This window comes from Podarcis erhardii (genome assembly GCF_964252035.2).
Source record: "Podarcis erhardii genome assembly, chromosome: 5".
NCBI lineage: Eukaryota > Metazoa > Chordata > Lepidosauria > Squamata > Lacertidae > Podarcis > Podarcis erhardii.
In genome coordinates this window covers 27,807,728-27,832,361 of record NC_138509.1, presented here as the reverse complement: position 1 = coordinate 27,832,361, position 24,634 = coordinate 27,807,728, and the positions used below count along the sequence as shown (strand labels likewise).

The window sequence follows — 24,634 nt, the reverse complement described above, 5'->3', positions numbered from 1 at the left end:
TCATTTTCCCTACTTGACTGATGTTATTTTAAGTTGATTCTAAACAGCATATACCGTATTTTTCGCTCTATAACACGCATCTGACCATAACACGCACGTAGTTTTTAGAGGAGGAAAACAAGAAAAAAATATTCTGAACGAAACAGTGGGTGCATGATTTTTATGGTTCATGCTGTGGCCACAGACATGTGATCTGACAGTGAGTTTGGGGTAGCCCAATGCAAAAATCCTGAGGATCCATGTGGATCCGTGCTTTGTAACCACGTTTTAAGTGGGGAGGGAAGGAAAAGCACTCAAGGGACAAGGAGCACGCGTGGAGAAGGAGCTTTTCGGCGAGCTGAGCGGGGAGGAGGGAGGGAAAGAGCACTGTTGCTTTAAAGGTATACTTAAGGTACTTGCCCTGTGCCTGGGTTTTTTTCCATTTAACAGTTTGCAGCCTTTTCCTTCCGCTCCTTGTTTTGAGGCAGAATAGATTTGAGCAAGTGAGGAGGACTTGGATTGCAGGGGATTCGCCATTAGCTGTGTAAAAGCGCTCCTCCTTGCAGCCTGAGTGATAAGCAGCCACCAGCAGCAATAGAATGGAGCACAAAAAAGTGGTAGGGGCACTAGGACCCAGACAATGCTCGAATCTATCCTGCCTGAAAACAAGCTGCTCCCTCCCAGCGGATCAGCTGAGACGCGGGGATTTGCGAAGTTTTCCCCTCTCCTTCATCCCCAGCCTTTTTTTTTAACTTCCTAGATTTCACTGCGTGGCTCAGAGCTCGAGGTTGGTTTTATTTTGCTGCTGGTTGCTTAAATTTTATCTTTCCTGCCGTCCCTCTGCAGCCTCATTGCTCTGTCTAGAGAGCGCACGGACCTTTGCAAGCGTCTGTCCCTCCTCCCGTGTAAGCGGCTGCTGCCCGCTTTGCTGCCATGGCTCTCCTTCCCTCCCTCCTCCCCGGCTCCACGTCGCTTTAAAGCAAGCAAAGCGAGAGCCTCGTAGAGTGTGTAAGCGGCTCCCGCTTTGCTTGACTGACGGCAGCCATGGCTCCGATCCCTGCATTCGCTCCTTCACACGCACAGGCATTTTCTCTTACTTTCTAGGAGCAAAAAAGTGCGTGTTTTGGAGCGAAAACTACGGTAGGCAGCCAGTGCAAGCTTTTGAGCACAGGAGTGGTGCATTGATGGTACCCTGTACCCATCAACACTCTAGCCACAATATTTTGCAGGGGCAGTGACATTTGGGACAAGATTCGCCTTCTCACCTTCTCTCTGAATGTACAGATTCTAATTTCTGAAGGGCTTTTAGTTACATGATTTTAAAAGAAATTAAACAATTTAAACTATGCATACCAGTGCAGGACTGAAAGAATGAGTTCCTCCGTTACCTGTCATGTGGAGAGGTAGATGAAACAGGTGCCCTCAGCTTTCTAAGGCAACTTGAGTAGCAGATGTTATTTAGAAGTAGCAAACTGGTAAGAAATATGCAAATAATCAGTGAGCAGTTTTTGGAGGTGAGGCCAGAGAAGCACTTTCTGCTAAGTACCTTGCCATTATACCCTCAAGAACAGCTGGGAATTTGAGAGTCTCCAGCTTCCAAGCCCACTGGTACTCCACCCTGCAACTGATAGCTGAATTTCAACTTCTTTCTTTTGAAAAACCTTCTGAATTATTTGGCAGATACAAAAGGCTATGCATTACAATTACTCAAGGAACTCAAGAAACTGGGGCACTGTGTACAATTAATTTCACCCTAGCTCCCAACTTCAACCTGTCCCAGATAATTAACAAAAAGCTAAATAAAAATGTATTAACATTATATATACTGTTAGAATGCTCACCTGTGATCAGCATGGACAGTAAGAGATTTGCTGCAGTATCCAGTGAATTTAGTATGGATTACTTTACTTTTGTGGAATCAAGCCTGATGAGAGTTGTGAAATGGAGCTTAATCATGGAGATTATCTTTTAAAAATCTGAAGGTATTTTCTTTCTTAATATGCAAAAAGAAAAAAGAAAAAAAGAAGATTCATCTAAATTATAAAAATACAGTGATTTTATAAAAATTGTGGTCAAAAACAATATGGGGGGGGAGTAGGTCAAGAAGTACAGAAATTGTAATGCTACACATTTTAAAAAATCAGTGACTGTATTTCATAAAGACTATACTTTCAGAGGTAATTTCTGTAGAGTCAAACTGATGGTAGCTTTCTTAGCATTGGTCTCATTGGCTTTCCTCAACATTTTGCTAATAGAAAAGTCTACTGACTTTGCTTTCTGCAATCCACATTTTCTAAAAGTGTTCCGAAAATGCCGAATGCCATCTGACAAGTCAGGCATGAGATGAGCATTTTCTAAGACCTCTTCTCCTGAAGCCAGGAACATCTTGTCGTCCTTAATGCTCTTTTGCCCCTGGCAGCCAGCAATTGAGAAATCATCCCTGCTGTTATGAGACACTTAGTTGCCATTTGAGCCATGAGGCTGAATGACTGCTGCTGCCCTTCTGAAGGCGGCTTTGTTAAAGAGGATGGCATGGTCTCATTCTCCATAATCAGGTAGTTTGCCGCAGGGGACCAAATGCAGCTCTCCGGGCCTTTCTAGCTGACCCACTGAATTTGGCTCAGGCCACACAACTCTCCCTGGATGCTTTGCACCACCCATTTTTGCCTGGCTGGAATGTGTCCTTGAACTGTGAAAATGCCTCTTGCTTGCCTGGATTGAGGAGAGAGAGGTGGGCCTATGGGATTTTTGACTTTCATATGACTGGGATGTAACCTACTGTATAAAGGAAAGAATCATATCTGTTGCTACACCCCAGGTCTCTGGCCCTGCCCACCTCTGGTATGAGGGAATATGACCATTGGATTAAGAAAGGTCCCCTATCCCTAGTTTACTGGCTTTGTGAAAAGTCCTGCCAACAAAATGTTATGGATTTATTTTTTTTATTTTTTTCCACACCATTAGAACCTGTCTTTAAGGGCATCTCCCACTGTGTTCCAGTCACACACCAGAAACATCTGAAAATGAGTGGGGGTATATTTCAGGCATTATCTAAAAAATAATAAAGGTAAAGGTAAAGGGACCCCTGACCATTAGGTCCAGTCATGACCGACTCTGAGGTTGCGGCACTCATCTCACTTTATTGGCCAAGGGAGCCGGCGTACAGCTTCTGGGTCATGTGGCCAGCAGGACTAAGCTGCTTCTGGCGAACCAGAGCAGCACACAGAAACGCCGTTTACCTTCCCGCTGGAGCGGTACCGATTTATCTACTTGCACTTTGACGTGCTTTTGAACTGCTAGGTTGGCAGGAGCAGGGACTGAGCAACGGGAGCTCACCCCTGTCGCGGGGATTCGAACTGCCGACCTTCTGACCAGGCAAGTCCTAGGCTCTGTGATTTAACCCACAGCACCACCCACGTCCCTAAAAAATAATACTTTACATTAATTAGTAACTAGAATTTAAGTCAACACATAATAATAATAATAATAATAATAATAATAATAATAATAATACCCCCAATCTGACTGATTTGCCCCAGCCACTCTGGGTAGCTTCCAACATATATAAAAACATAACAAAATGTTACACATTAAAAAGCTTACCTATGCAGGGCAGCTTTCAAATGTCTTCTAAAGGTTATATAGTTTCTCATCTCCTTGACATCTGATGGGAGGGTGCCACTACCAAGAAGGCCCTCTGCCTTATCATTTTACATTATCATGATCACTTGAGGGTTTTTCCCCTATCCAAAGACCCTTGAAATATTGATTTGAAGAAGAACCTGGTGAATATGTGGGACTATACTCACAGTTCAGCAGGCAAGAAAATAATGCTCCAGATCGCGATCAGAGACATGGCCAGGCTGCAATGCCACCTGACCATTGGAAGGTAGGCGGACTTCCCCAACTGCCTACCCTCTCTGCCCTTCCTTTCAGATGGAACAACACTGTCTGGTTTAAACAATGCCTTTACATCGTATCAGTGGGGCGGCGGGGACGGGGGGGCAGTGTCACTGTTTTTTCAAGTGCAGGCAAAGCTGCAGGTACTTCTGTCTCTTACACTGTTTCCCTTCACAACCACCTCCCGTTTTCTGTTCCATCCTTTACTCATTGCATGCAGCCCTGTTTCCATTCCACAGCAGTTCCCCCTCCACACACAAAAACAACATTGTTCATCTTGCTGCTGCAGCAAAACTATGTAACTTCCATAATTGTCATTTTGTTATTCCACCTGGTTTATTTTGCGTGGACAGGCGGAGTCCCCAGATCCCGAGTGGTCCCCCCCGTCATGTGGAATAACGACTCTAGACAACGTGCTATGGGATTAAATTGGCCACAACTTTATTAAATTTCAAATGTGGGTAGACCTTGGCTCAGGCATTGGGCGTTCTCCCTCCCTAGTCCCCAGCCGGGGACCTAGGGAGCATCAGGGTTATCCAGTGTGTGTGTGGGGGGATGGGCCGGCTCTGGAGAACATATGTTCAAGCAGAGATAGCCGCCCCCGTTACGCCGCCGCAGGGGAGAGCAATGACGACCTTTTGGCGTACGGCCAAAGCCTCCCTTCAAAAACCCCTTTAACGGGGAACCCTGGTATCGCCGCCGCAAAGAGGAAGATGGACTAAAGGATTCCGCCCAAGGCCTGATACCGCCAAAGTTGTGACGTTTTGCTACGGGAAAGGCGAAACCTGCCAATGCAGGGAAATTCCTTTCCGGCCCTTTAACAGCGACCTTATCGTAGCAGCGCCCGCATACCTGTGGAGACAGGTTAACCTGCAAAACCTATGAAGAAAAGTTAACCTGCAAAAGAAGACATTAACTGAGGGTGGGTAGGGTGGGAGAAGCTCTGGAGCCAAGTGAGGATTACCAATTAAGATCCACCCTCTATTGTGTGGGCAGGTAATCCCTCCCCTTACCTGGCCTGGTTTCCCTGGCAACGCTTCCCACAGGTGGGATTGGACAACTCACTGGGGTAGGCGGGGACCTCCAGGTATCCCACCTGAGGGAAGGCAAAGCCTATGCTGATGGGGCCACTCCAGATCCAGGGCTGCACGCGTCCACGCAAAAGGCGCCCCCTGTTTTAAGTGGGGAGCGGTCATTATTGCAAAGAAAACACAATGCAAATTTGGGTGGGTGAGCAAGTGTGGGAGAACCTAATCAACTACATACCATTTGTGGATTGAAAGCAACAGTAGCAGCAAATGTCAATAATATTCACTGGATTGATTACTGTTCTGGACATGTGACATGCAAGCGATCACTGGGAATTTCCGCTTCCATTTTCATCAGGATTCTCTGATTTCCCTACTCAGTCAGTAAATCTGACTGTGCACACTTAAATCTTCTTCAATTATCTTGCGGATTCCCTCGTACTCTTCTGCAAAACTCTTAGGATTCCCTCACTTTCAATCACTGAGGGATTGATTGTTAACTCTTCAAAATTTCTTGTTTCATAAGCAACCTAATTCCAAATCTTCTACCTCAAGACACCTAATCTTCCTTCACCGCTGGCAGCTCTGCCACATCCCTCATTGTGAAAATTAAGACTTTAAGCTCCAGTACTGTACCTATAAAGCAAAGCACCATGTGCTTTGCTCCATAACCCAGACTGTGTGCATGCAATGAATAAGCTGGGACATAGAAAGAGTGTAGAACATGGTATTGGCTGCAAAATCCAACTTCCTGAGAACCTTAGCTTTCATTTGAATGAAGCAAGTTTTAGCCCTCATTGGTAAACAAATACATGTTTGAAATTGAGTGGGCAATGCCTGCTGAAATCTTAGAAGCCAGATAAGATGAGATTGCAAGGTAAGATAGGCAGTGATCCATAATAGAGGCACAGTGATCTACATAGCTTTATGCCCTTTCCCATAACTAACAAAATAAGAACTGTGCACAGGATAAGCTGCAGAGGAATGTAGGGGAAACTACACAAAATTATCTGATTTGTATCATATATAAAGGTCACAGAATTCAACTTTCCCAGCACAGAGTTTGAATGGTCATCTAACACCCACACTATTTTTAATACATAAAGCTCTATTGGCAAGGCAGCTACAGCAATGGCTCACCTCTCCAAAAGGGTATGGAGAGGTGAGCCATGCTGGCTTGGACATGTCCAGAGAATGGAAGATGGCAGGATCCCCAGGGATATGCTCTATGGACGGCTGACGTCAGGCACCAGGCCCATTGGCAGACCAGCTCTGAGTTACAAAGATGTCTGCAGATGTGACTTGAAGGCTGGCAATGTAATCCTACCATGTGAGAATCCCTTGCAGATGACCACAGTGCCCAGAGACTGCAGGCAGTCAGGTTGTGCATCCATAGCAGTGACCAGAGGAGGAATGACCTCTGAGAGGAACGTAGAGAGAAGAAAAGCCACAGCAGCATAGCCAGACGCTTTCATCTGCCCCAGCTGCAACAAAACATGTCACTCTTGTATCAGTCTCTACAGCCACAGCAGGTGCTGCAACCTTCCAGCAGTTTGACTTCACCCCCAAAAGGGCACTCCTCCATTGCCTTCCAAGACAGACAGATGTCAACAGCAAAGCTCTGATCACATCTTGCAGTGCTCACACATCAAATTTCAAAGGGAGAAAAGACTGCAAACCCTTATGCAAGGAGGGCTTTTAACTCACCTTTAGGAATCAACCATGTTTTTTATTTCATTGATCCACTGAATTTGGTAGTAAGGATTCATAAGCAAGACCTCAGAGGATGAACATACATTCCAGAGAACTTCAAATGCATAGCAACAACAAACAGTTTCAAAACCCACTGATGAGCCAGATTGGAATCCAGCCTATCTGCAGCCACTTTAAATGCCTCTGAAAAATGGCAAACAAATGCAATTAGTGTTCAATAAGTATTTAATGCTAAGCAATGCATTTAAGTACTTTTATATGGCATTTTAATTGGAAAACACTCTTCCAATTACATTTATTGCACATTTCTGAACCTACCTGAATAAAATATTAAACGTAGCACCTTGAATGCTGCTGTTCTACCACAATGCCAAAAAACTGAGAGTCAGAAAGTTTGCAATAAGCCACCAGAAAAATGGTACCATCTGAGGAATATCAGCCCGTAAGTTTCTGCTATGTTCTGGAACTGCATCATATGTTGGGTGGCCGGTAGATTTTAATGGATTTCCCTTTCCTTTTGCAGTTAGCTCCAACTCATCCTATCCACCCCAAAACAGGGCATAATATTCTAAGAGCACCATCAGGGCTGTAAAGGAACTGTAGGCAGTTTAACCAAATGCACTGTGTACCATGACCCAGTATCCTCCTTGCTTGGATCATTAGGTGACAGTCAGAAGGCAAGTCCATGCTACTGTCTGATATAAATCCCCTAGTTCATCCACGTTCCCCCAGTCCATACCCATATGACAGACCCAAACCTGTGTTTATACCATAGGAACCGAAGTTTCCTCACCACTTCGAAATGACAAGGTGTTTTTTTCTTTGCTCATACCAATAGTGAAGCCATGATACAGGCAAAGCTAGATGTACTGTCATGTTAAAACTAATGCACCAGCCCAACTGGAGCCCCTGCTGTGGTTCGATTGCACGGCATTTCCAAGTGGTTAAAAGTGTGTTTCCCCCCATTTTCAGGTTTCTTTAAAATTCTCTGCAGCTTAGAAATATTAATGTAAACCATGGGAGGAGCAACCATGTTCTAGGCTTGAGAGAAATTAGAGTAATGGCAGGCTGGCCAACATTTATTATTATGCTTTACTCTTCAGCAATTTAAAATTCAGTATTAAAAAAGGATGGAACAATTACAGTAGCATGAATATAAACTAGAATAAAGGTAAAGGTAAAGGGACCCTGACCATTAGGTCCAGTCGTGGCCGACTCTGGGGTTGCGGCACTCATCTCACTTTATTGGCCAGGGAGCCGGCGTACAGCTTCCGGGTCATGTGGCCAGCATGACTAAGCCGCTTCTAGAGCAGTGCACGGAAACGCCGTTTACCTTCCCGCACAAGCGGTACCTATTTCTCTACTTGCACTTTGATGTGCTTTTGAATTGCTAGGTTGGCAGGAGCAGGGACCGAGCAACGAGCGCTCACCCCATTGCGGGGATTCGAACAGCTGACCTTCTGATCAGCAATTCCTAGGCTCTGTGATTTAACCCACAGCGCCACCCATGTCCCATAAACTAGAATAGTCACTCCAAATAGCTAGCAGGCCCACTGAGAAGCAAGAGGAAATGTTGGCATGCAAACCCTGAGGTTTGCAGAAGCTGTTTAAAAGAAAAACTGAGAGCCAAACCCCACCCCTCACCAAAAGCAACAACAATATACCCTCCAACGTTTCTAGGATGAGGGATCCAGAAAATGCTAAGGGCTTTACAGTTTAATCTTATACAAGTCTGTCAACCCAATTTTAAGTACCACTGAGTTCAGTAGGGGCTTATTCTCAGGTAAGTGGGCATAGGGCTTTGCAGCCTTAATCTGAGCTACAAGTCCTATTTTGGATTAGAGCGCCTTCTCCTTTGGAATGTAATAGTTTTGGGCTCTGTGCGTGTGTGTGCTTTAGAGGTTACCAACAGCAAACCTAGTCAGAGCAGAAAATTCAAGCCGTTTATAATGCTCAAATCCCTCAATACAACACAGCCAGCCACAGGTAGTGTGACTGAGAAACATATCACCTCTTCAGTAATACAAAGGCGTGATAGCAATCAATGATGCAGCCTCTGGGTGCATTTCAGATCATGACATTCCATTCTGTTTCATACAAAGGGATGCCTTCCTTTATGCAGACTGCAAAATACACACACTTCTTCCTGCATCCTGATTTTAAAAACTATTTGTTACCAAGTCTTTCCTGTGCTATTCTTATTATAATTGCATTGTTCCTTCTTTCTACCTAGGGCTCTGATGAGAATCCCTGTGCATCAGTCTAAAATATATAGTCTTTTATTACTCATAACAATGTAACTATAAGAACATAAGAAAAACCTGCTTGGTCAGGCCACTGGCCCACCTAGTCCAGCATCCTGTTTTTGTCAACCAGAGGCCTGCGGGCAGCTCACAATATATGCATCTCTAAGGCTGGCACTACAATGACCTGTTTAATGTTATTTCCTCCTATTAGAACAATATTAGATATGTCGTTCTAAAATGTCGCAGGGCATGCTTGTTACTTAAAATGTTCTTTACCTTGGTTTTTTCTATCAAATGTAAGTAATACCCGGCCACACCATTTTCTAATACACTGTTTCTATCTGTGCTGCTGGTTGCTCTTGTTTCCCATTTTAATTCTTCCTTGCTCCCATTGGAGGAGGGATACAGTTTGAATGCAGTAAAAAAAAAAAAGTAAAACACTACAGAGGGATATATGAGCAGTGTTTCACCGATATAGCAGTGTAAAACGATTCAAAATTAAGCGATAAAAAAGACAAGGTAATGTCTTTTACGTCATGAACGTAAAGGTTGGACATCGTGTGTCCATCTACATTATCAAAACCATTCCTTAATGTTAAAAACCTTGTGTAATCCTATGCACACTTACCTGGAAGTGAGTCCCATTGAACTCAGGTACAGGACAACAGCTATGAGATTACCGTATATGGTAAAAGTGTCAACTCCTAATAATGTTTGCTCAGAAGGAAGGTCCAATGTGGTTGGTTTCCTAGTAACTGTGATTAGGATGGCATTTTAAGGCTGCAATTATGTGCATACTTACCTCAGAGTAAGTTCCATTTCAGTCACAGGACTTATTGTTGAGGAAACATGCATAGGGTTGGGCTGTAAATCTAATTCACTGTTTTTCTTCTTCTTAAACCTTTGAAGTAGCCCAGCATGTTAAAAAAAATTTAAAAATTCAGATGACCATGATGATTTTGACTTGGAGATGATTTCCCCATTTTTGTTTGCATCTGCTCAGTGGTAATATGATGTGACCGTGTTCAATAAATGCTGTTGTTGTTGACACATAATGCTAAAAGCATAATCCTGGTGAAAATAAAAAGCCTGAGAGAAACCTCACTGTGTAAGTGAGCAATAGCATTGGGAAGTCATTCACATTATTGGGAATATGTTACTCCGTTCCTAACAAGAGATGCCAAGTCTTTTAAAAAACAAACAAACATGGGTATTAGCCTGGCTAAAAGAAAGTTGCATGCAGCAATTACAAATTTTGCAGCCTGGCAGCCCATTGAAAGAACCAGAATTACATTAAGAATATTTTCCTGTAGTTTATCTCTTACTGCCATCTGCAGGTCGTATACAAACATTGTTTGTTCATTTTTGCATTTTAGAGCATTTTTATTTAGCTGTCCAGTGCTTCGCATAATTATTTGAGAAGTGGGTGGGAATGGGAGGGGGGGTCCTCCACTAATGCTAGCTGCTAGTTTTTAAAAATTGAGGTGTGTGTGTAATGGAAGCTCCTGACAAGCAGGTCCCCCAAGACAACAGGGCACAATTAATTGGGCATTTCTTCTGCAGAGGCCCCAAAAGAATACATTTAATTGGATCTTCTTCAAGAAAACTTCCCAGTGGACTGTAGTCATAATTCTTACTGCGTTTCTGTGGTATTAGAATGGGAAGCCATAGCCCTCTGAGATCACTCCAAAATAAGTGATCTGAGGCTCAGAGCCAGAAACGCTCTCAGATGTGCATTACCATCAACATTCACTTAGAGCATGAACACTCCACTTCATGAACGCCTTACATCTTGCCTACTGCCAATAAAAGCACCATTATCAGTCCCACAGTAAATAACTCTATTACTTGACAGGTTTTCATTTCATAACATGGCCGTCTGTTTTTAACCTATCTAAAGCTTGTAACTTTGCGTGCTATTTTCTCTGCTTCATGTGCTTCCTTCAGCCTATGCTGTAGATGTGGGCCTGATCCCAGACTCTCCAAGTGTCCCTATTTTCCAGGGACAGAAGCCGTCTCAGTTTCTGAATTGATCCCAGAATGTCCAGCTTTTCCTTCAGACACCCGTTTTCATTGGAGAAATGTTGGGAGGTTATGGAGTTATTCGAACCCCGAGCCGTCTTAAAACAGCCCTGTATAGGGAAGTCTTTTAATGTTTAATGTTTTATTATGTTTTTATATATGTTGAAAGCTGCCCAGAGTGGCTGGGACAATCCAGTCAGATGGGTGGGTTACAACAACAACAACAACGGTAGAATAGGACATCAGATAAATATTGGAGAGTTTGTGATCCTAGTCTTATCACTTTCAGCAGTCTTGATTTCCCCTGAAGAATTCTGGGAGCTGTAGTTTGTTACAGGTGCTGAAAGTTTTGGGGAAACCCTATTCCCTTCCCAAAGCTACAATTCCCAGAGTTCTCTGTGAAGAGGGATTGGTTGTTAATTTGCTCTTGGAAGAAGGGTTTCCCAATGACTCTCATCATCCTTAACAAACTAGGGCTCCTGGAATTCTTTGGGGAAAGCCATGACTGTTGAAAGTGGTATCATAGCACTTTAAATGTGTGGTATGCATGTGGTCTTAGACTTGTCCAACAGTAATGCAATAATGAAAGAGAAGATGTTTAGTTGCAAGAAACGGAGTCAGTAGGAGAGAAGGGCGGCCATCTCTAGATGATCACAGAACTCTTTTGATTTCAGCCATTATTCAATGCTTTTATCACAAGTGGAGAGGTGGTTTGAGAGAGAGAGAGACAGAGACAGAGAGAGGAGAGCGCTTGTTTGGTAACTTTAGAATATGAACATCTGCAGAAGATGAAAGGCAAATGTTATGGTAGCACTGGCATCAATTTTAAGGTAATAGCAGGCATGGGATTCTAATCACTGGAGTTTAACCCCCAAAACAGCAGCAGAAGACAGCTAGAACCATCAACAGTGCATTTAGATTTTTCCATTGTGTATTTGTATTTTACAGTTTTTATGAGAGAAAGTTAACCTTGCAGGTTGAAAGAGTAGTGGGTTTTTAGATATTTTCTGCCATCTAGAGCATTGAAATTGACACTGCATACAAATGCAACAGAGATATTACTTGGGTGGGCAGTTCTCCTCCAAGCAGTCCTGAATTTTATGTTGTGATCGTGACAAGTGCTTCCAAATGAGTTTATTACGCCATCGGTGCTGCTTATGCATGCATGTTTTTCACAGCATTGACATGGCATTGTTAGCATCAAAATGCCAACCTGTATTTTTATTTTTTAAAAACATTTAATCCAGATTCACCCTACAACAGAAAATCCAAAAAGTAAATAACCCATTATACAGCCAGTCATTGCTGGTGTGGATTTAGTGCATTTTTCTCTTTTTTTATGGGTGGTTTTTCCACATATGTGATGACATTTTGGTCGTTAGTCTTTAATGCCATACATTGACTTCCTGTTCCTGACTTTTGTTCCTGGTGGCCCAAACAATTTGAAGAAGGGACTTCTCATTTGCACTAACATTAACACAACCACATTTTCTATGGCAAGAGTTACAAAACAGTCACTATGCCCATTTTCCAATAGCAATTTAAGGTAGCTCTTTGAATGCTTGTAAACAGCGATTCTGCCACATTCTGAGGTAATGGTAAATGAATGCAATGACAAGCAAAACCAATATTTATTTGCTGACTGAGACCCAAATCCCAATCAAGAAACTTTGGTGGTTGCATCCTATTCTAGCCTATCTCTTTGGCAATACTGGTTCAATTGCAACTTTTATCACCATTATAGCATGCCCTCCAACAATTCTCCTCCAACATGAAAGTAGGAACATCCTATTCAATAAGAATAAGAATACGAATAAGAATAAGAATAATTATACCCCACCCATCTGACTGGGTTGCCCCAGCCACTCTGGGTGGCTTTCAACATATATAAAAACATAATAAAACATTAAACATAAAAAACTTCCATATCCAGGGCTGCCTTCAAATGTCTTCTAAAGGTTGCAATTTATTTATCTCCTTGTTCAGGGGTCACATAACTCCATATCTTCCTACATTTCTCCAGTAAAAATAGGAGCATCCTAAGGAAAAGCGGGACATTCCAAGATCAAATCAGAAACCAGGATGGTTTCTGTAAATCCAGGACTGTCCCTGGAAAATAGGGATACTTGGAGGGGCTGTTATAGTATTTTTAACAATACCAATAACAGTAAATTTTGTTTTCCTTCTGGCTAAAAGTCCCAAGTCAGAGATCAGCATGGATTGGACTCATGACCTGACTGCAGTTTCGGAAGCTAGCTATCTCTGTCACAAAGGAAACAAAGGCATTCAATTAAATATACAAGGAGGATTGCCTTGGTCGACAGCTCTGCATATCATTCAGATCCCACAGAGACAAGTGCAAATGAATGCATCTTAACTCCTTGCCAATTCCACAGCCTTCCTAGCACTAATAAAACAGAATGATTCGGCTCCTCCATAATAATATGACAGCAACAATCACAGATAACAATGGCTGTCAAAGTGAACCATTCACAGTGGGATCAGGTGTTAAACAGGGTTGTGTTATTGCCCCAACTCTATTCATTATTTTCATTGCCATGATCCTACACTTTGTTGAAGGGAAACTCCCACTGGAGTAGAAATCATATATTGAACAGATGGAAAGCTCTTCAATCTGAGCAGGCTGAAAGCAAAGAGCAAGGTTACCGTAACTACCGTCATAGAGCTTCAGTATGCTGATGACAATGTAGTGTGTGCATGCTCAGAGGATGACCTCCAAACCATCCTAAATATCTTTGCAGAAGCTTACGAAAATCTTGGCCTATTGCTCAACATCCAAAAACCCAAAGTGCTGCACCAACAAGCACAAAATAACCCCTCTGCAGAGCCACAAATCCAACTCAGTGGTGTAATATTGGAAAATGTTGATCACTTCTCCTACCTGGGCAGTTATCTTTCCAAAAGGGCTGACATTGATGCCAAAATCCAGCATCACCTGAGCTCTGCAAGTGTGGCTTTCTGCCGATTGAAGTGCAGAGTGTTGAGGACCAGGACATTCGCAGGGAAACCAAAATGCTTGTTTACAAAGCTATTGTTCTACCAACCTTACTGTATGCTTGTGAAACATGGACCACTGATAAACACCATCTCCAACTCCTCAAAAGATTTCATCAACGCTGTCTCTGAAAAACTGTACACATCACTTGGGAAGACAGGCAAACTAATACCAGTGTACTGGAAAAAGCAAAGATCACCAATGTTGAAGCAATGATTCTTCAACATCAACTTCATTGGACTGGTCATGTTGTACAGATGCCTGATTATCATCTTCCAAAACAACTACTCTATTCTGAACTTTAAAATGGAAAGCGTAATGTTGCTGGTCAACAAAAGAGGTTTAAAGACTGTCTCAAGGCAATTTTTTTAAAAATATAGTATAAACACCAACAATTGGGAAACACTTGCCTGCGAGCGTTCCAATTGGAGAACAACCCTACCAAAGGTGTCATGGGCTTTGATGACACTCAGATTCAGGACACAAGGCAGAAACATGCTAGAAGGAAGGCATGCTTGGCAAATCCACACCACTATCAACTCCCACCTGAAAACCAATGTCCCCACTGTGGAAGGATGTGTGGATCCAGAATTGGCCTTCATAGTCACTTACGGACTCATTGTTAAAACCGTGTTTATAGAAGACAATCTTACTCGCCTACAAGTGATCACCAAAGAAAAGAAACAGAATAACAGCAAATAGCTTTCTAGAGCACTCAACTGAACTATCAAAATTGCTTAAAGATCAGACATTCCATTTCACTCTGCTCCCCACACCATTGTCAAACCAAAACATAAACCAAAATTTAAGTCTACCATATAACACTTTATTCTAATGACCACCACCACTACTATTCTAATGACTTCTGAAAAGTTCCTCCCAACATGCCAGGTTTGCAGGTCTGTGGAGTATTTTACATGGGAGATCCCTTTATTTGCAGTTTCAAATGGTACAGCCCAGGGTCAGACATGGGTCCTTTGCACATCTGGCTTAGATTCTGGTTCCCCCATATTTCTTCACTTACATTTTATTCATCTAAGTTCACATTTTCACTGATTGCAGCCAGAAGTGTTTATTCACTCTCCGGTAAATGCTTTCCATCACTACTAAGAACTGAACAAGAAGCAGGGGTGAGTGCTTCTTCAGGTGTAGGCCTGCTCCTCACTCCGCGGTAGTGGCACGAGTGGTAGCAAATTCAGTCCAGAGAATGATCCACTTCAGGGAGCCAGGTCTCCAGCATGATTTGGCTTCTATGCCTCTTCGTGGCTAACTTGCCTCTCAGGAGAGAACTCTGCCAACAAAAGAACTGATTGGTCCATGGTGAGTGAAAAGAGATCTGTTCATTCTTTTATATAGCCCAGGGAAGACTCTTACAGAGCAGCTCTAGAATCTTTGCAGCTGCCAATAATTGTTCTCTGACATCATTATGACATAATGAAAAGACAATACCACCCAGGGAATCCCACAGTACCCTCTTCCCTGTCATCAGCTGGCACTGGAGAAACCTAGACTCGTTGACACTGTAAAATGAAGAGACACAATGACTAAACAGAGATGCTAGTGCTTCCTTCCTCTGGCACAACATGATTTCTGCCATCACAAGCCAAAGTGTGATGGGCTCAGCTCTTGGGTGAACCTGGTACGGGTTGCTTCCTCAACCTTTGGTCAGCATGTAGAGGCACAGGACCTCTGTCTTCACACCACCACAGTCTTACCCATCAAACTAATGGGCCATCAGTTTGCATATAATAAGCATTAGTTCTGACAAAGATCTTATAGCACTCTGAATTACAGAGAAGTAGATATAAGATGAAGAATGCCACTTGTCTTTATGGAAATTTAAGAGAGAGAAAGAAATCCATCCATCATGAGACAATGCTGATAACTATAATTGCACATATGACCCATGAGCTGAACTAATGAAGAACAGTCCTTTGAGTAATGTCTTCAGCTTCATGGAAGCCATTTGTTATTTGATAGAGAATCAATCCCAATGACTGGCAAAATGGGTCCTCACTTTTTTTGGCTCAAGATTTTGATGAAAGAGTTATTAATGTGTTTGAGATGAGCTCCATTTTTTAAATTCTGCTGTCACTCATGTGCCGGACATAAAGTGCTGAGATTATCTATCGGTACAAAACTTTTAATATTCTTATATCAATAAATTTATTCAGACAAAAATTTGAACAGGGCCAGAATAAATAGACTCTGGGTGTGCCATTAGGGACCTTTCTATATGCACAGAGTGGCATGTACTGTCAAGACATTCAGCTATATGTGCAGAGGTCAGGGCAACAGGCATAATTCTCTGCCCACAGTTATGACTCACAAACTGGGCTTTGTATTGGAGTTCTAAGGCCATGCAGTGTAGAAGTCAGTTGGCCTGTCAGACATGGGCCCACCATTTGCTGGTACTTCAGCACACTTCAACCAGTGTGATCAACAGAGTGTTCCAACAAAACATCAGTTTTACTGCTTTCTAGTAGTCAGGCTTCTCCAGAGTTCCAAGTTAAGAAAACTCCTTCGCCACTCAGTTGACATTAAAGTATAAAGTGTTTGTTCTTGTCTCAAGACACAAGACAGATCTAAACACACTAACTTCAATAATAAATTTCTTCTGATCCAAGGGTGCCAACTTGAATAAAATATTGGGGGGGGGGCAGGTAAGCCCCATCCCGCATAATGGAGCTGTTGGTTCTGGAGAGGCCAGCGACTCCAGGGTGCCTTGCCATGCGGTGCCCCGGCTGATGTGCTCCACTTGTGGCAGCACCACCCGTTCTCATCAGGAAGAGGCAGAAGATGTGCACAGTGACACTAATCATCTCCTTTCTGACACTGTAATATACTGCCATATCACAAAGTTTAGTTGACAATACAGTGGTACCTCGGGTTAAGAACTTAATTAATTCTGAAGGTCCGTTCTTAACCTGATACTGCTCTTAACCTGAGGTACCACTTTAACTAATGGGGCCTCCCGCTGCCGCTCCACCGTGCAATTTCTGTTCTCATCCTGAAGCAAAGTTCTTAACCTGAGGTACTATTTCTGGGTTAGCAGAGCCTGTAACCTGAAGCGTCTGTAACCCGAGGTACCACTGTATATGATGATGTTGGAAAGCAGATATCGCCCAGCCCTATTGGTGACATTAGTTGCCCCACCTGTGCCAGAGTCGCTGACCCAAACGGCAACTGCAGACTTGCAAAATGCTGAGACGTAATTTGCTGCCACTTCTTGGTATTTACAAGTGGGTGCTCCTTTCCTCCATCACCCAGCCACCATCACCATTGATTTGTGGTACCTGCAGCACCTGCCCTCTTTAGCTCCCTGAACTAACCTGTACTGTTTATCTACATCTGCTTGCCTTGACAGGTCTCTTCTGAGTATTCCTTTCCCAAGCCTGTTGTTGTTGTTTGCTTTGAATCCTGCTCAACCCTGTCTGATCTGAGTTTGCCTGGTGATAATGCTCCCCAAATGTCATTTTTCTTCAGATGATGCTAATCGAGTTTGCCTTCAAAGGATGTGCCGATATTGCTCCCCTGGTGCAAAGCTGCCATATCTGTTTGGAAGATGGCAAGGAATAAATATTACAGTCATTAAAAGGCTCTGCTATGCCCGACTCTATTTTCTAAAGTGTATGCTGAAGCTGTTACTTGGCAATCTGCCAAGAATGAGCTGAAATCTGCCTCTAACATAAATGTCCTCATGGGTTTCCACTGAAACATCGTAAAAGCAAAATAATAATCTCTCTGTGAATTCCTGTCTATGCTGCTGCTACTCAACACCCTCTTAGTAGGCCCAGATCCACCAAAACAATCAGGAGTTGGCAATCTAAGGCCCGCCAGATGTTGTTGGACTACAACTCCCATCATCCTTGGGGCAGTTTGGGGCAGATGAGAGTTGGGAGTCCAGCAACACCTGGATAACTTCTGCTTGCTCGTTCCAGATCTAGATAAGTCTAATAGGGACTATTCATGGACACTAAGTGAAGTATGTGGTGATGTTAGCGATTGTTGTTGTTTTTGCAGAATTAGCATTATTTGTAGATTATATTTTATCCCCTTTCGGTTCTAAATTTTGCACCCCATTTTACAGAACAGAGGATATGGTAGGTTAAAACAGCTCTGCGGAAGTGGCAGGGAACTGACGATACAAGATAAATTAGATAATGAATCACTAGCAGATCTTTGTGAATTTATCAAGGTGCCCTATACTGAAACAGACTGCTGGTCCATCTATCCCAGATTGTTTGTTCTGACTGGCAGAGGATGTCAGGCAAGGTCCCAGACCTGCAGCCCACAGATTCATTCAAGTACAAAGCACATGCCAGGAGTAAGCAACACGGTGACCTCTGGAGATGTTGTGGGACTGCAACTCCCATCAGCCCCAGAAACTATAGCTGTCAAGGACAATGAGAATCAGAGTCCAGGAGCCTCTGGAGGGCTTCCCCTGTACTGTATTGCTTATATGAGTCCTCCCTAGCTATTTATGTAGTCTATTTTCTATATTTCTTTGCTTACTTTCCCCCCAAACATAATCAGCATTCTAACCTACATCCCAGTTGCTACTTTTGACAATATTAGATAGCCGTTTAGTCTCTGCCCAAGTTGTCTGCCACAAGAAAGCCCACCATTCCTCTAAGTACCGGTAATTGGTTCCATTGTGAAGGTGGTCTTAATAAGTTTCTCCTAATGCTCAGCCATTCCTCCCTGAGACAGCAGAGAATAGTTTTCCCCTCTTCTGTGCTATAGGACAGGGCTGCCCAACTTTCAAGAGACTGAGATCTACAACCACTATAAAAAAAACTGGCAATCGACCAGTAGATCGCGATCGACCTGTTGGACAGCCCTGCTATGGGTATTTGAAGAGTGCTTTCATTCCCTCTCCCCAGTCTTCTCCAGTCTTAACCTTTCCTCAAAAGACTTTTTTTATTATTGTTCTTAAGGTGCCACACCCGTCACTAGGTAGTCTTCCAGATGAGGTCTGACAAGCGCAGAATTAAGTGGGTTTTTGGCTTTGTGTGTCTTAGAAACCATGGTTCTTAGACTTTAGTGTAGCAGCATCACACTGCAAACTCATGTTTCAGGTTGTGTGCAAGTACAGCCCTAACATCTTTTTCACATGTACTACTGCCAATTAATGTGTCTTCATCTTGTGACCTTGGTTATTATCCTCCATTCTGCCCTTCCTAGGTGTGTACTGGGATATCAGAGGTCCAAAAGCGAGCTAATGCTCCATTTTCTAGGTTAAGTGAAGCCTTTTTGTTCCTTCAATGTGCTCCTCAGAGAACTTATGAAAACTCTCTGGTTTTATTTAAGGAATTAAGACTGATTAACTACCCCAAATCCTCCTGCATTAGTTTTCAGACAGTGTTCCATGGACCCTCAGGGTTCTGGTGTAACCTTTTAAGGGTTCTTCAATGAGAAGATCAGGACCAGCAAATAGACTTCCCTTACATAACAGCTTGATTATCAGTACTCCCATTTAACCCTGGCTAATATATTTTTTGTTCTGGGTGTCCATTACCTCAAGTTACAATTTCCTTTTGATTCTCCTGATGGATGCCAATGATTTTTATTTATTTATTTATTTATTTATTGTTATGGCCAGGATCCAAAGGATCATGCTCCTTTCTCCACATGGGCAACAGTTCAGGGCTTTCAGGGGGACAGGGAGACTCAAGTCACTCCTGAAAAGCAGAGAACCTTCCAGAGTGCCATTGATGTAGCACAAGAGGCTGCAGCTGGTAAGGGAAAATTTGTTAACCCCCCTACGCTTGTATGGAAGTGATTTCCACTCCATGCATGGATCTTTGGACTTCAGCCTATGCATATCTCACCTCATCCTATGCTCAGTATGGCTTACATAACACAATGTGATCAAATGTCAAGGCACTTAGCATTAAGCCTACTCCATTTAACACAATCTTGAGGACCCATTTAGTAGATAGCATGTCTGGCTTGGGCAAGGGAGATCCAGATTTAAAATCTCACTCAGCTATGAAGTTCACTAAGTGACTTTGGGCTGCCAGGATACTTTAGCCTCCTCCCATGTCAAGGAATTGTTTTGAGGACAAAAGGGAGCAAGGACCACAAGTGTCACCAGTGGCTCCTTGGAGAAAGGGAATGGAATAAATAAATAAATAACACATTTCCTTAGCAACTCTAAATGACTGCACTCACACCAAATTCTGAAAGGTACCTCCCCCGCATTTCAATTATTTAGCTTAATATTTTAGAAATGTGACCAAGTACTGCTTTAATCAAAGTTATAGAACTGTCTCAAGCAGTTGATCACTGCTGTCAATTTCCTGTCAGATTTGGAATGGGATTCCATTCTCCTAAGGAACCAGCAACCAATTTACAATGTAGAACAGAACAGCTTAATCAATTACACAAGTAATTAGCTTCATTGCATTTTTTTATGTTATGATATACCAATTTTCATGCTTCCTGGATTCATCTATTTCAGGATTCCAATTTGTAAGTTCTACAAACTTGATTAACTACAAAATGCTTGGCTTCATAGTGGTACATTATTGTAAATAAAAGGTGGTTTGCTCACTTGGGAAGCAATTTTAAAATGATAAGTACTTGATGATGTATGGCCTATAAGCTGCTGAAAGATAATTGCATATAGTCAGCTGTTTGTAAATTCAACATTATTTAATTACACGTAATTAGATTCTTTGTAAATGTAACATTGATAGTTGAATGTTGTCCTATTAAACTGATTGAAAGCACCTGCAATGTGTAATTAGCTTTTCCAGCACCAAACTTTTACATACTTTTTTACATACATACATACATACATACATATATATCCACACACACAAAATCCATGCCAATTATATTACCTTCCTAGCTGATCGCTAATATGTTTGATAATTTAAAAGTACATTTATAAGTATGTATATGAATTACATTCATGAAAGGAGAGGCAATGATGAACTGGAATGTATATGTAGGGCAAGAGTTGCTCTTTTTAAATTGGCCTGGAGGTTTCCAAGAGCAGTGCCTTCGATGGACCAGCACCATCAAGCTTTGGTACTTTATTATTGGTGGCCATGCCAATCTTGGAGCTTCCTTTTAGAAGTCAGAAACATCACATGGCCTGTCTAACTGAACAAGTACTCAATGATCACAGTGGCTATCCCAACACCTCTGAGAAAACTTCCAAGCAGCACACAAGGGCAATATCCATCTGCTGCTGGTATCCTCAGCAACATGTATGCCACATCTGAACCTGCAGATAGTGTGTGGGTATGTCTATGTTTCGTGCTTGGGGGGTGGGGGAAGTGACCTCTGTTGATGTCAGAATGTAACAGTCAAAGTTCAAGGCCTTGTGCTGTGACAGGTTGTGAAAGGGAGATCATGTAATCACAGAATTATAGAGTTGGAAGGGACCGAAAGAGAGACATCAAGCCAAAATTCCTACAATGCAAGAATCACAACTAAAGAATCCATGACAGATGGTCATACAATCTCTGCTTAGAAACCTCAAATATGGAGGGTCTACCACCTTCCAAGGGAGTCCATTCCACTGGCAAACAGCTCTTACCGTCAGAAAGTTCTTCTTGAAGTTGGAATCTGCTTTCTCATAATTTGAATCCATTGGCATGAAGCAGCAGGAAACAAGCTTTCCATCTTCTATGTATAAGGACCCCTGGATGGTTAAGTCCAGTCAAAGGCGACTATGGGGTTGCGGCACTCATCTCGCTTTCAGGCTGAGGGAGCCGGCATTTGTCCACAGACAGCTTTCTGGGTCATGTGGCCAGCATGAAACTAGGGACATCCTACCGTACCCCTCCAACATTTCTCCAATAAAAATAGGGACTTCCTAGGGGAAAGCAGGACATTCTGGGATGAAATCAGAAACCGGGACAGCTTCTCTATATCACAGATGTCCCTGGAAAATAGGGACACTTGGAGGGGCTGCTGTACCAGCACTGCATTGCTGGCTTTGGAGCAGATTCCCTGAAAGAGCTTGCAAGATCTTACCCAAATCTCATGAGATCTTTTGCTCTCCTTGATATCTTGCAAGACTTTGATGAAATCTTGCAAGATCTTGCAGGAAATCAGCAGGAAATCAGCACCTACACTGGCACCGCTTCTCTGGCAGAGGTGGGGGCACGAAAGGAGGCACTCATGAGAGTGCTCTTGTAAGAAAAACCTTGGAACCTAATTTGAATAATAGACTGCTTGGTATCTAGAGGGACATTCAGTTTGCTGAATGTGCCAACCCTGACCAAGTGTGGTTTTAATGTAAATTTTAATCACAACAAATGTGCACTCACCAAAGATGGAGTTTTGCATGCACAAGGTTTTGAAAATAATGGAGTCTTTGTGCTGGATACCAGTCAAGAAAGAGCAAATATGGTCAAGAACAATTCAAGTGCAACCTGTGTTCATCTGTGGCACAAAAGGCTTGGACGTAGAGACTTCAGGATTATAGCAGACCTGCCAAAGAAAGGTTTGGTGAGAGTAATGGAAATTAAACCTTGTAAAGTTGACCTGAATAGTGGGGAAGGGAACAAGACCTTCTATCTCAAAGCAAAACCAGGAAAAAAAATGCTGAATGTTTAAATAAGAAAGTTTTGAGAATTTACATGCTAAATTAATATTAATTCAAATTAGGTACATTGAGAAGGGGATTGTAAGAAAAACATTAGGGCCTAATTTGAATAGTAGAGTGTTTGGTATCTGGTGGGCGGGGCTTGTGTGCTTTGCTCCGGAATCAGCCCCTCCCTTCAGTGTGTGTTCAGTTCTGTTCAGTTAGTTAAGAATGTCCATTAAGAGGGACCAACTGTCTCTTCTTGTTTCTTGACTCAGACTTGCCTCCTGTTGCTGTACAGTGGTACCTCTGGTTACGAACTTAATTCGTTCCAGAGGTCTGTTCTCCTTTCTGACACTGTAATATACTGCCATATCACAAAGTTTAGTTGGCAATACAGTGGTAATTAATTCTGGAGGTCCGGTTCTTAACCTGAAACTGTTCTTAACCTGAGGTACTACTTTAGCTAATGGGGCCTCCCGCTGCCGCTGCACCACGATTTCTGTTCTCATCCTGAGGTAAAGTTCTTAACCCGAGGTACTACTTCCGGGTTAGCATAGTCTGTAACCTGAAGTGTTTGTAACCCAAGGTACCACTGTATTTAGTTTTTCTCATGATGTTATTTTGTTACAATTTTCTTTATTATTAAAGCTTAGTTTACATTTACGTGAGCCACTTATTTTTCTCAAAGAAAAATTCATGGGTAGGCTGGCCTTGCCTGAGGTCATTATGGGCATGGCACACTGGTATCTGCTTACCTGTAAGCACACACCTTTAGTTAAAATAAAATAAAATACAAGTTTCTCAATCTACCAGCTTTGCACAAAACAGCAGCCATATGTATGTTTGTGTTTGTGTTGCTCCAAGCGAGGAAACCTGAGATCCATGGGTATTTGTTCCCATGTGCACATACACCTTTTGTGATTTACCATGCTTGCACAAAAGCAGTCCAAACATAAAAATAAGTGATGCCTCACTCCAAACTAGGTAAGGATTTGGAGTTGTTCACATGAAAGGCTGCCTGTTGCTTCCTTTCCATGCCTTTTCCTCCCCATCTCCTCTATCCATGGGTGTAGCCAAGGGAGGGCAGGGGGGTCCACAAATCTTGTGGGAAAAGGCAGATTGCAGCCTTTTCCCACAAGAGAGACAGCACCCAGCAAAACATCACCACAGGCAGGGATTTTTTCATTGGAGACCCTGGGTGGAGTAGTAGGGGCAATCTCATCCTTTATTTCCACACTGTGGCTCTGGACCAAATCATCTGTCAGGAGAGCTACAGCCTGGTCAGAACAGCTTTCCTGTTATACCTTCTGGGCTTGACGAGGCATGTGATCCCTACCTGTCTCCAGTTGAGGAATCACACACCACTCCCCAAACTAGTGAGCTCCACCTAGGCTGTGGGTCCTTGCCTGCCCTCCCTCAGAATTGCCTTCCCTCAGATTGTTTGATCAATTTTGTAGGTACTCTCTTGACGGCAGAGTACATGATTTCACCTTTTTGAGCGTTTGAGATACCATAGTTGTTTAAGATATCAGCCTAAACAAGAGATTCCAGTGATTCCAACAGCTTACTGCAGGGAGGGCTAACACTTTTCAGACCAAGTGCCACAATGACCCCCCTGGAGGCTGAATATTGAACTAGCAAGGATGTTATAAAGTCCAGGCTGCCTTCCAATAGTCCAAGCATGGCCAAACTTGGCCCTCCAGCTGTTTGGGGACTACAATTCCCATCATCCCTGACCACTGGTCCTGTTAGCTAGGGATGATGGGAGTTGTAGTCCCCAAACAATAGTCCATGCCCTAGCCATCACTGGTTTAGTGTTTCTGATAAAGATCAATGCTAAGGAAAATGGATAATAATGGGATTTCACCCAAAAAGATATGCAGGCCCTACAAACGTGTGTAGACCATGCAATACCAAGGAGGGTTGGCTGTGTTCTTGGGCCTTAAGTATCTGCAGCAACGTGTATTTGAGATGGGAAAGCAACGCTGCAAGAATTCAAACCACAGAAAGGTGCCAACTATTATGAGAAACCTCTGAAGTCAAAATCACGGGGTCATTCAATTTAGCAAAATTGGCGAGCTACATACTTCATTTTTCAGGGTAAGTCAGCCTACTGATTCTTCTCTATTGTCCAGAGGCTACTTCTGTTTCTGCCGGTAATGCTTTACGTGGTATCCTG

General features: G+C 42.8%; 1 long non-coding RNA gene across 1 annotated transcript in view; it reads right to left on the bottom strand.

Moving 5' to 3' along the window:
* LOC309342499 overlaps window positions 1–22,791 on the bottom strand; it is a 39,523-nt gene extending 16,732 nt beyond the window's left edge. Inside the window, exons 1-6 of the long non-coding RNA XR_014156857.1 lie at window positions 22,196–22,791; window positions 17,237–17,458; window positions 14,929–15,195; window positions 6,615–6,803; window positions 1,821–1,972; window positions 1,368–1,451 (exon numbers count right to left, since the gene is read on the bottom strand). This is a non-coding gene — a long non-coding RNA (uncharacterized lncRNA). The remainder of the gene's footprint in view (window positions 1–1,367; window positions 1,452–1,820; window positions 1,973–6,614; window positions 6,804–14,928; window positions 15,196–17,236; window positions 17,459–22,195) is intronic.
* Window positions 22,792–24,634: the final 1,843 nt, after the last annotated feature.